Source organism: Zalophus californianus, chromosome 9 (assembly GCF_009762305.2).
Source record: "Zalophus californianus isolate mZalCal1 chromosome 9, mZalCal1.pri.v2, whole genome shotgun sequence".
Lineage (NCBI taxonomy): Eukaryota > Metazoa > Chordata > Mammalia > Carnivora > Otariidae > Zalophus > Zalophus californianus.
In genome coordinates, this window is record NC_045603.1 from 71,165,901 (window position 1) to 71,178,120 (window position 12,220).

The 12,220-nt window shown below is 38.7% G+C and overlaps 1 protein-coding gene across 1 annotated transcript in view; it reads right to left on the bottom strand.

Moving 5' to 3' along the window:
- PDZRN4 (PDZ domain containing ring finger 4) overlaps window positions 1–12,220 on the bottom strand; it is a 354,481-nt gene that overhangs the window by 23,225 nt on the left and 319,036 nt on the right.

Genomic DNA, 12,220 nt, shown 5'->3' on the forward strand with positions numbered 1-12,220 from the left:
GAAGAGAAGTCTGGATTAAGTTTCTGGAACTCGGGCTCTGTAGGAGTTGCAAATTTGTCTGCCTTGCTTAAAGCTCTTTCTCCAGGTCCTAGAACTATAGGCATAGTGCCCACTGGGCACTCAGTAAATCCAGGCTAATGGCTAATTTCAGATCTTTCCTGATGTTCGTAACTTTCTGTAAAAACAATAATTAAGCAGTCTTTCCTCTTTAATGGGAGATAGGTTTTGTGTGTGTGTGTGTGTATGTGTGTGTATGCATGCGTGTATGTGAATGAAAAGAAGATTATAAAGTTTGATTATAATAAGCATCCATTTAATGGTGTATTATCAGAAATAGTTACTGGGACTAAATAAAGAAAAACTCGCTTAACTTCAAACAAGAGGATATTCTCCAGTACACTCTGTTGCATTTGAAGAACGATCCTCCCTTTCAATTTTGTATCTCAGGGCAGGCCTTGTAATTGGAAAATAACCATTTATTTTAACGACATGCTATAAACCATAGGTAAATCCTTAGAAGGGTAGACTATCATAATAAGCTCTAGCAACCAGTAATTTCGTAGCTGATAGCAAATTAAAATTTAGACCCTCTGTCCTGAGATACGTACTTTAAGTTGGTGAACTCCATGAAACTATGAAGAACGACTTTGTAACTGGTTGGCAAAGATACTCTAAATTCCACTACAGTGGTTAAAAAGGGCATGGTGTATGCTAAACAGTAAAGAAAAAAAGGTGGAAAGTCCTTTCACCTTGAGGAAGAATAGGAAACAGTGATGTGATCTGGCACCGGAAGTAAAAAGTACATACCCTGCAAGGGTATTTTCAAAACTAGCAATCATTAATGCCTCCAGAGGGAAAAAAAATACTTGATGGAAGCTGTAACATTAGGAAGAAATTACAGCAACAAAAGAGCTTCAATTACAGCAATGCAGAATACGATTAAGGAGTAGAGAAGCTTGTGATTCCTAAGAGGCCTAAAAGGAAACCTAAACACTCCATAAAGAACTGAGATTGGGACCTTTAAATTAAAACAAATGAGGAGCTGTAGTCAAAGCTGTGCACTGACTTTCAGTGTCCTTCTGATAGCAGGGGAGAAAGTCCCTGTGCTGTGGGAAGACATTTCCAGAGGGAGCCTTGTTTTGTAAGTGTTTTCTCGACATTCTCAAGGCTGCAACATGGTTTTGGTGCTTGTTTAGGAGATGCACACTGAAAATATTCTGCAATAAAATGGAACCAATCTATGAAGATACAGAGGGCATAAAACTTCAATACCACAAATCAAAGCATCAACTCGAGAATCACAACGGAAAGAAGACTAAGATCCTGAGGTCAACATAATTTTTCAATATTGTCATCCTAGCAGACCTAAGCAAAGCGGCAGAATAGGTCTCAAAGTTACCTATAACATCTTTGTTTTTTAATACCCCACGTTTAAGACACTCAACACCCTCCTATTTCCTTCTAACTGTCTGGAGTTGCTAGAGATCTGCCTGTGTAGGCAGCCAGTGGAATTTCAGGTTTGCCATCTTATCTACCTATCCCCTAGAAAAATGGGGCAATTAATGTTACCTTCTACTTTCTCACAAGTAGCTCTTAGTATATAAAGAAAAGTGATAAATATTTCTTAAAGAGATCATCATTAATAATTATTTTTTATTAAGTTTATAATTTTACTTCCAGTATAGTTAACATACAATATTCTATTAGTTTCAGGCGTATAATACAGTGATTCAGTACTTCTATACAGTACTCACTGCTCATGCTGGTAAGTGCCCTCTTAATCCCCATCGCCTATTACACCCATCCCTCCCCCCCCACCTCCCTTTGGGTAGCCATCTGTTCATTCTCTATAGTTAAGAGTATGTTTCTTGGATTAATAATTATTTTAAGTGTTGCCCACTTAGGGTTTGGTTCATATTAATGAAGACTGAAAATACAAAGCCTTAATTCAAAGGACTAAACTTGAGGTGGTAGGATCCCAGGCTCTGAGGGAGACTCAAGTGAGATTTCCTGGATCCCACAAACCATCCAACACCAGTCACAAGTGTGAACTTGCCATTCTTTCTTTGGTTGAGAATGTTTCAGACACTGCATATTTCATATTAGTACACAGAAGCACACATTTTAGAATCAAAGTTCCCTTACTTCTATGATAAAATAACTTCTAAGCATCTACCTGTAGAGCATTTTGTTTGTATGAGGCACAGGTGGCTTTGTAAAGCCTGATTATCTGAAAGAAAGTCTCTAGTACAGGTTTAATTTAGTATTCCTTTCACAAAGCACACAAGCCTCTGACTTCTGAAGAAACAGCCTCCTGGTAATAGAGAATGTTTTCCCTAACAACTTTCATACCTTTCCCTCTGTCACTAGGAAGCTGTTTGATGAAAAACATAAAAGTGAAGTGCTACCTCTGTACATTTTCTCCACAGAGACAATTCACAGGTGTATACGAATCAAAGCCAAGCACGCACGATGGCACTGCTAGCCATCCTTAAGACATTTGTGACTGGAGTGGAAGAATCGCTTCATATACCTGGTAAAACTACATTCGTTTGGCTCAAATGTGCTTTAAGATGCTATGTTCTGGAAACATGTATAAAGTCCCCTTAAAAATAAAATCATAGTGCCTAATCCTGTGAGAAACTAATTGCATGGAGATTGAGGGTGGAGGAGAAGGTTAGTTAGTAAAGCTTGCTGTGAAACATCCTTCCAGTCACAGAAAGAATGGGATCTATACATAAATCAGTTGCCCTACAGTACTGTGAAGTTTTTATATATTTTATGACTGGGTCTAAGGAGGTACAGGGAACTTAAGAAGAAAAGAAAAAACTTTTGCTTTCTAGATAGGACTCTGTTGCTGGAGGAAGAACTGAGGCTTGAAAATGTCTACAATGGCTTTTTAGGGAAATTGTTTCCAAACTCTAGAGAGCTCGGAGGCCCATGCCATGAAAAGAAAATTCAGAGGCAGTCAGTACCACTGGAACAACCCAGGGCCAGACAGGATGGTCACTGATGTCAACTGTCAACTGACAATCATGGGAGATTGGGGGGGGGGGGTCTCTTGTGTCGATATCATCCTTTTCTTTTATTTGTGTTCCTGGTTTATATTTATCAGACAACAAATGTACTACTATACAAGATTAGTATTAATCATATAGCATTGTCTTACATTTTGTAATGTTGATTAGTAACTAGTGGAATGCCATGCTGACATGTTCTAACAAAACATTTATTAAAAAAAAAGAATTAGTGGGAAGTATAAAAATTTTAACTCCCACAGCTAAGGGAAGCTAGAGAGTTTACTATGAAAATATTGCTTCAATATCATTATCTCCTCAATAGTGAAAACCAGGTATAATACTTAGTAAGAAATAAATAACAAAAGCCTGGAATACCCACATCACTAGGACAACATCAGTCTCACACACTCCATTTCCAAACACCCATACGAAGCTGCTGCACCATTTAACTAAATCATGTTTCTGTAGAGACAGTAGGGTAAAAGCGAGAGCAGATGGTCATATCTTTCCACTAACATCCTTAACCTCAGGTCCTTACTCAACTACATTTTCTTTCTCAATGATATTGTTGTGAAATGCAGGCAGCTTTTATTTATTTTTTATTTTTTAAATTTTATTATGTTATGTTAATCACCATACATTACATCATTAGTTTTTGATGTAGTGTTCCATGAATCATTGTTTGCGTGTAACACCCAGTGCTCCATTCAATACGTGCCCTCTTAAATACCCATCACCAGGCTAACCCATTCCCCAACCCCCCTCCCCTCTAGAACCCTCAGTTTATTTCTCAGAGTCCATAGTGTCTCACGGTTCGTCTCCCCCTCCGATTTACCCCTCCTCATTCTTCCCCTTCTGCTATCTTCTTTTTTTTTTTCTTAACATATATTGCATTATTTGTTGCAGAGGTACAGGTCTGTGATTCAACAGTCTTGCACAATTCACAGCGCTCACCATAGCACATACCCTCCCCAATGTCTATCACCCAGCCACCCCCTCCCTCCCACCCCCCAACCACTCCAGCAACCCTCAGTTTGTTTCCTGGGATTAAGAATTCCTTATATCAGCGAGATCATATGATACATGTCTTTCTCTGACTGACTTATTTTGCTCAGCATAATACCCTCTAGGTCCATCCACGTTGTTGCAAATGGCAAGATCTCATTCCTTTTGATGGCTGCATAATATTCCATTGTGTATATACACCACCTCTTCTTTATCCATTCATCTGTCAATGGACATCTTGACTCTTTCCATAGTTTGGCTATTGTGGACATTGCTGCTATAAACATTGGGGTGCATGTACCCCTTCAGATCCCTACATTTGTATCTTTGTGGTAAATACCCAGTAGTGCAACTGCTGGGTTGTATGGTAGCTCTATTTTCAACTTTTTGAGGAAACTCCATACTCTTTTCCAGAGTGGCTGCACCAGCCTGTATTCCCACCAACAGTGTAGGAGGGTTCCCCCTTCTCCACAGCCCCGCCAACATCTGTCGTTTCCTGACTTGTTAATTTTAGCCATTCTGACTGGTGTGAGGTGGTATCTCATTGAGGTTTTGATTTGGATTTCCCTGATGCCGAGCGATGTTGAGCACTTTTTCATGTGTCTGTTGGCCATTTGGATGTCTCTGCAGAAATGTCTGTTCAAGGTCTTCTGCCCATTTCTTGATTGGATCATTTGTTCTTTGGGTGTTGAGTTTGATAAGTTCTTTATAGATTTTGGATACTAGCCCTTTATCTGATATGTCATTTGCAAATATCTTCTCCCACTCTGTCAGTTGTCTTTTGGCTTTGTTGACTGTTTCCTTTGCTGTGCAAAAGCTTTTTATCCCAATGAAGTCCCAATAGTTCATTTTTGCCCTTGTTTCCCTGGCCTTTGGTGCTGTTTCTAGGAAGAAGTTGCTGCGGCTGAGGTCGAAGAGGTTGCTGCCTGTGTTCTCCTTTAGGGTTTTGATGGACTCCTGTCTCACATTTAGGTCTTTCAACCATTTTGAGTCTATTTTTGTGTGTGGTGGAAGGAAATGGTCCAGTTTTATTCTTCTGCATGTGGCTGTCCAATTTTCCCAAAACCATTTGTTGAAGAGACTTTTTTCCATTGGACATTCTTTCCTGCTTTGTCGAAGATTAGTTGACCATAGGGTTGAGGGTCCATTTTTGGGCTCTCCATTCTGTTCCGTTGATCTATGTGTCTGTTTTTGTGCCAGTACCATACTGTCTTGATGATGACAGTTTTATAATAGAGCTTGAAGTCTGGAATTGTGATGCCACCAGCTTTGCTTTCCTTTTTCAACATTCCTTTGGCTATTCAGGGTCTTTTTTGGTTCCATACAAATTTTAGGATTATTTGTTCCATTTCTTTCAAAAAAGTGGATGGTATTTTGATAGGGATTGCATTAAATGTGTAGATTGCTCTAGGTAGCATTGACATCTTCACAGTATTTTTTCTTCAATCCATGAGCATGGAACGTTTTCCATTTCTTTGTGTCTTCCTCAATTTCTTTCATGGGTATTTTATAGTTTTCTGAGTACAGATTCTTTGCCTCTTTGGTTAGATTTATTCCTAGGCATCTATTTATTCCTAGGTTAGATTAAATTCCTAGATTTATTCCTAGGCAATTATAAATGGGATCAACTCCTTAATTTCTCTTTCTTCTGTCTTGTTGTTAGTGTATAGGAATGCCACTGATTTCCGTGCACTGATTTTTTTATCCTGCCACTTTACTGAATCCATGTATGACTTCTAGCAGTTTTGGGGTGGAGTCTTTTCGGTTTTCCACATAAAATATCATATCATCTGCAAAGAGTGAGAGTTTGACTTCTTCTTTGCCGATTTGGATGTGTTTTATCTTTTTGTTGTCTGAATGCTGTGGCTAGGACTTCTAATACTACGTTGAATAGCAGTGGTGATAGTGGACATCCCTGCCGTGTTCCTGACCTTAGGGGGAAAGCTCTCAGTTTTTCCCCATTGAGAATGATATTCGCTGTGGGTTTTTCATAGATGGCTTTTATGATATTGAGGTATGTACCCTCTATCCTATACTCTGAAGAGTTTTGATCAAGAAAGGATGCTGTACTTTGTCAAATGCTTTTTCTGCATCTATTGAGGGGATCATATGGTTCTTGTTCTATCTTTTATGAATGTATTTTATCACATTGATTGATTTGCAGATGTTGAACCAATCTTGCAGGCAGGCACCTTTTAATATCCCGATTTTCTCCTCTTAGGAACTCTCTGGGATTCTTTGGGAAATAAAGAAGTCACATTTTTCTAGGCCCAGGTTGTCTGCTTCTCATTGTGGGCTTTGAGTCATCTTAGGAAGTCATAAATTACTCATTCTGAATGGGTTTTATACCTTAACAAAGAAATATTAATTTTGTGTGTATTGTTAATCAGGGGAGGGTAGATTCATGAAGCCGGTAATTGGTAGTCTATGTCATCAATTCTGGACAACGAATAGAAATGGGAGGCTTAAATTCAAGGTAGATGAGAAGTGATACTCCAACTACATAGTTAGTTCTACCACATCAACTAGAGAATCATGCCAACTGCATGGAAAGCTGTTCTTTGATGGGCTCTCACCCAGTCCTGCTCTGTCTAAAACAAAGACCAATGGCATGTAAAACTAGGGGAAAACTTCCGTTTATATCAGTAATTTTTTTGTTGTATCTTTTGAGAAAACTGCAGTTGCTTTCAGGTATTAGGATCATGTGGTTTACCTTTGTAGAAATCCTGAAATCCAGGATTATTCACAGGTGACTTTTGAGTTTTGAACAGACATGAACATGATCATTTATTAGCTTACTAATGGCATTGCTAAATACCTACCATCATCTTGTGGCTGGATTTTCTGATTTATATGTTAGTTCTTGGTGGGGGGTCTCCCTCAAAATTGTTTAACATGTCATAAACAATGTGTAGAAAAGACTATTCATGAACTGTTATTGCCATAGTTGCTTTTCTTTTAAAATACCATTTTCAGTGCTCTACTGTCTGATCAGCACAGATTACTATTCCTACTCTAGCATGTTTGCTCTTTCACTTTTCACATTCAATAATTCCCTCATGCCCTCCCCTCTCTCCTTGAACAGCTTGGAATCACAGTTACCCATGATAATCTTTAATAAAAATCTACAACTCCCTTGTGGTTCTTTGCTTCCACCGTATCATCCAGCAAAAAGACAATCATGGGTAAAACAAGATATTACTTCCCTATGTTCCCACCTGAGCAGCTGCATGGCCCTGGAGGAAAATGCACAACCATGCTGACCAAACTGACTCTTTCATTGTAAATTCATTACCACAGATGTCAAATGGACCATCAGTGCTGTCCAACAATCACATTATACTTCCCTTGTCAAGTTGCTCCTCTTTATCTCAGATTTCCAATAGGACCTATCCACGTTCATTTGATGACCTTGCCTCAGAGCCCATTGGATGAAGATTATTATCACCTCAACCTTCCACTCTCCCAGACTGGTATTTTATATCTCTTTTCTCCGCAATTCTGCTATAGTGTTTTCTCTCCCTTCACTTTTAGGTAGTATCTTATCTTATGCTTTATGAAGAAAAAAGAAGCCATGAAACAGAAACTGCTGCTTCTTCCTTCTGCTCAGTGTATCAACCTAAATTCACCTGTATCAATCCTGTGGGCTGTCCCTCTATTACAATGAAAGGGAGAGGCCCAACTCTCTCAAAGGCCAATGTCTCCACTCATGCTCTGTAGACCACTCCCCTTTTTAAAAAGGTTTTATTTTTCAAGACCTTTTCTCTTTAAGTTATTCCCTTTCTCTTGTATTACCAGTTTCTCTTTCCTTATTAGATCATTCCCATTGCCATACCACACCCACAAAGCATTACTATCATTTATATGGGGTGAGGCAATTGGAAATCCAATACATATGGTATGGTGGTCTGCTCTAGGTTGGGGCCTGCTGGAAAAAGCTAATAAAAGTGCATTGAAGAGATAATAGAATTGACCCTGGTGTTCACCAAGACCAAATTTCCAAGCTGAGAACACTGACTACACAAGGGTTACAGAGATAGGAAACAGCATGTATGTTACAGGAGTTTTAAATAGTTAATGTGTACGAACCTAAGGGTTTAAGACTAGGGTGGGTGAGGGCTCATGGTGGAAAAAAAAACTGGAGAGGTAGACAAGGGCCATATCATGGAAGGATGGGCACACCATACTAAGTAATGTGGATTTTGCAAAAAGTAAAGAGGAGTCACTGTAAAAGAAGTAACAGTCTGATTTGCAGTGAGGAAAAAATGGCTCTAGCGGTAGCATAATGGGTGAGCTGCAGGGGTTAAGAGTCAGGAAGGCTAGTGGGGAATGTTACCAGTTTTGCAAGAGGAAATGAGAGCTTGGATGAAAGTAGTGTCTTACCAGTCTTTAACACAGTTACTATTATTTTCATTTTACTGATGAAGAAAACGAGGCATAGAGAGGTTAAGTAACTTGCCCAAATTCACACGGCAAGTGAGAGGCAGAGCTGGGATTCAAGTTCTAGCTAAAAGGCCAAGCCTGAATTCTCAACAGCTCCTCCCTCTAGTTCCATGTAAAGTTCTTTCTCCTTTTGAGTTCTCAGCTTAAATGATACTTTCTAGGTGGTATCCCTCCCCATCCCTCTTTCTTATGTAGGGCCCCTAAAATTCTCTATCAGAGAATTTTACTGATGCTTTACTGATGCTTACTAACTTCTTGAAAATTATTATCACTTATTCTTTCTTTTTTTTTTCATTAGGAAATCTGTATTTTACTAAGTTGCTTACTTTTTAAAATTGTCTGGTTTTTTTTTTTCCTATTCTATAAACAGGTCTTTGCTATGTTTATTGTTATATACTACAATCCTTAGGTGTTAAACAAAGAAATACAGCTCTTAAGGATAGTGCCATGCCCTCTTGTTTACATTCCCAGAGCCAGCATAATCCGAAAACTTAAGTGAAGCCCCATATTCACTTGTTGGGTGAATTAACTGCGATAGTGGGTTGGGGTGTAGGCTAAAATTGCCTTTTCTGTATTTGTATGAACTAACTGCTATAATGGGTTGGGATATAGGCTAAAATTCCTTTTTCTATATTTCTATCTGTATTGTATTTGTATTTCTACATTTCTTATATTTGTATGATTGTATTACATTCAGTAGGATACATTCAGAAAGCTGTGAAAACAATAGATGTGACTTAATTTCTTACAGTCTTTGCCAACAAGAGATTGTAACTAACTAGAGTTAACTGAAAATTAGGCAAAATTATCTATAAATTACTCATTCTAAGAATTCCTCTAGCGAATTCAGTTTTTACTTATTTATTTTATTCTCTTGACATTTTCTTAGCACCTGCTATATGCCAAGAACTGTGTTCAGCATTAGAAACTTTTATGTATCGACCATTGTGTTTATGTATCAATGCTATTCATGAGTGTTTTACAAATAATATTTCATTTAATTTTACAAAAATATGAGAGGGTTATACAGTGTATAGGAATTTCTGGCCCACCCAGCATTCACTTTCTGTTTTTGGAAGCATGACCCTAAATTTCTTGTGCAGAATTATATCTTTCTCTTTCCCATTCTATAGGTTTTCAGGCCCAATTCCAGTTCCAGGGGTAGGCATGGAACCTAGATGGTAGCAAATTAGTGTATTTTATTTCTTAACTGTAGGGATTATTGTAGGGATCAGTATTTGATCCAGTTCAAGCCCATCAAAATTAGTCTCAAGACTTGTTGAAACTTTTGGGAAAAGAACACTTGTCTTTCCTGTTGTAATTAAAACGGCAAGAATGTAGATCAAGAGCATCCCAAAGCTTTATCTTACCGCAATATACAGAGCCTGAGGATGGGTTCCAACAAAGAAAAGATAAAAGCCAAAAGATGGAGAAAGACTGAAATTTAGTGGCATCATTTGAGCCCTCAGACCAAGTTATGCCTGAAAGAGCAAACTCTTGGCATTTTCAGTTTGGTATGCCACTCCATCTCCTCTCTTTCTTTAAGCATTTGTTTTGTGTCTTCTGTCTCTTGGATCACAGTTCCAGTTAATTTTAGTAGATATTATAATTTCACTTTATAATAAAGATAAGGAAATTCAGGGCCAGCATTAAGTAATTTACCTAAGGTCACTTAGCAACTATTTTCTAAATCAGAAATTGAACACAGAGTTTGTTTTGTTTTCTTTACTTGAAAGCTTTTTTTTTTTTTAATCAGTAGACTTTTCTAGTACAGTGGTCAGTTAAGAGCTCATTGTCTAGACTGAGGCATAAGCATAAAAGAACTCACGATAGTGTGGTAAGTGCCATGGGTTACAATTTTAAATAGGATGTCAGGGTGAGCTTTATCAAGGAGAAGGTACTGGAACAGAATCAGGAAAGAGATGAGGGATTTAGCCATGCGGTCATGTGGGGTAAGCAACCCAGGCAGAAGGTGCATCCAGTGGAAATGCCAGGAGTGTGCCTGGCAAGTTGGAGGAAGAGTCAGATGGCAACCTCTCTAGAGCTGAGGGAGAGGGGGTTGGGTAGAAGACATGATCACAGAGGTGAAGGGGCTCCACACTACACAGGGCCTGGCAGGCCTTATAAAGACTTTGGCTTTACTCCAAGTGATGTGGGAAGCCTTTGGAAGTGTTTCTGCAGACGAGTGAGTGATCTGGCATCACTATGTATCTTGGCACTCATCAGATGTATGATAACTACTTTTTTCTTAAATTTCGTATATTTTCTGGAACCACACTCCGTTAATTTTTAACCCTGGGAATTACAACAACAATGGCTCACATTTGCTGTGTTGGGTAAATCACCAATCACTGTACATTGATTACCCCCTGCTGACTGTTAACAAGTTTAAGCAGGAGATATTATTGCCTCCTCCACTTTATAAGTAAGGAAACTGAGACAGGGAGGTCAGAATGAAAAATGTGAGGCTTTCTTTCATACATAAACCACACACAGTTATGAAATTAGGACAACTGAGGGAAAGTAAAGACTTGTTTTTCTCATATTCAACTGAGGCAGTAGCATAAATTCCTTCTGCTTAATTTTTAATACTGATTAAATTTTAAGGAAATAATATAATCAATTTATTTCATAGAATTATTTGGAAGGGATTTTAGCCACAGTTTAACTTGCCCTCTGATCCATCAATGTAAATGACTTTCTCATGTTCACAGGGTAATTTGGTGGCAGAGCTGAGTGGAAACCAGGCCTCCTGACTGTCATACAATTGCTTTTTTCCATGATTATCTCCCTGGTTCTTCTATTATTCTTTAAGTCATTGCCTCCCAGGACATGGAGTGGGGGGTGGAGTGTGTAGGGAGGAGAGTGTGTTGAGAGGCCAGAATCATGGCAGGGGATGACAGAGGCTGATTGAAGCTCTGTATGCAGGTGGGATGTGTGTAGGCGGGAACCAGGTTGAGCAGCTGACACGAGCTGCGCCATACACTGACTCAGGGTGATGAATGAAGGACTCTAGGAGAAAAGGGCATGAGTTGAATTTTTTTTAGTATTCTTTCATCCCTTCACGTACAGTAAATTTAAAAAGAGGGAACAGCACACTAACTTTTATAGAAAAGTACTGTGCTTTCCCTGAGAGGCTCAAATATGTGTTCTCATTTAGATAATACAGCTATTCACCCCTGGTCCTGCTGTCCTTCTTGTATCTCCACTCATGGAGTTTGTAAGCTATCTTTTCTCTGAATTACTGAAAAATCAATTTTTCAAAAGAGGGTGTTAACAGCATTTCTTTGATATTAGCCATGTGCTTTCTGCAAAGTAAAGTTTGGAGAAGGACAGGGTGACCCTTTGTGCCTCGGTGGTCCCTCATTCAATGGCTGCACTTCTTGTGATGCTTTTGAGCTGGCCACGTTTTCAGTAAAGGAGATCAGCTAAAGAGATACAATCTACTGTTTAGGATGCTGTTTTAAAGTAAAAAAAAAATCATTTTGAAGAGGCAGACATTTCCTTGAGAAAGGCAAAATGTCTTTTACCTGAATATAAGGGTCTGTACAGATCATTTATAGCTACCTGAAGTGGCAGAGTAAGCACTGGTAAGAAAGAAAAAGCAAAATCTAAACATTCACAAATGATCCTCAGGAGCATCTTCTAGGGAAATTAGTAACCTAGGACTGAAATAGGTTATAAATATCAACTTCAGATGACAAGGTACCGTGGTTATCACTGCTTTATCTTAATGGGAAACAATGTCATTA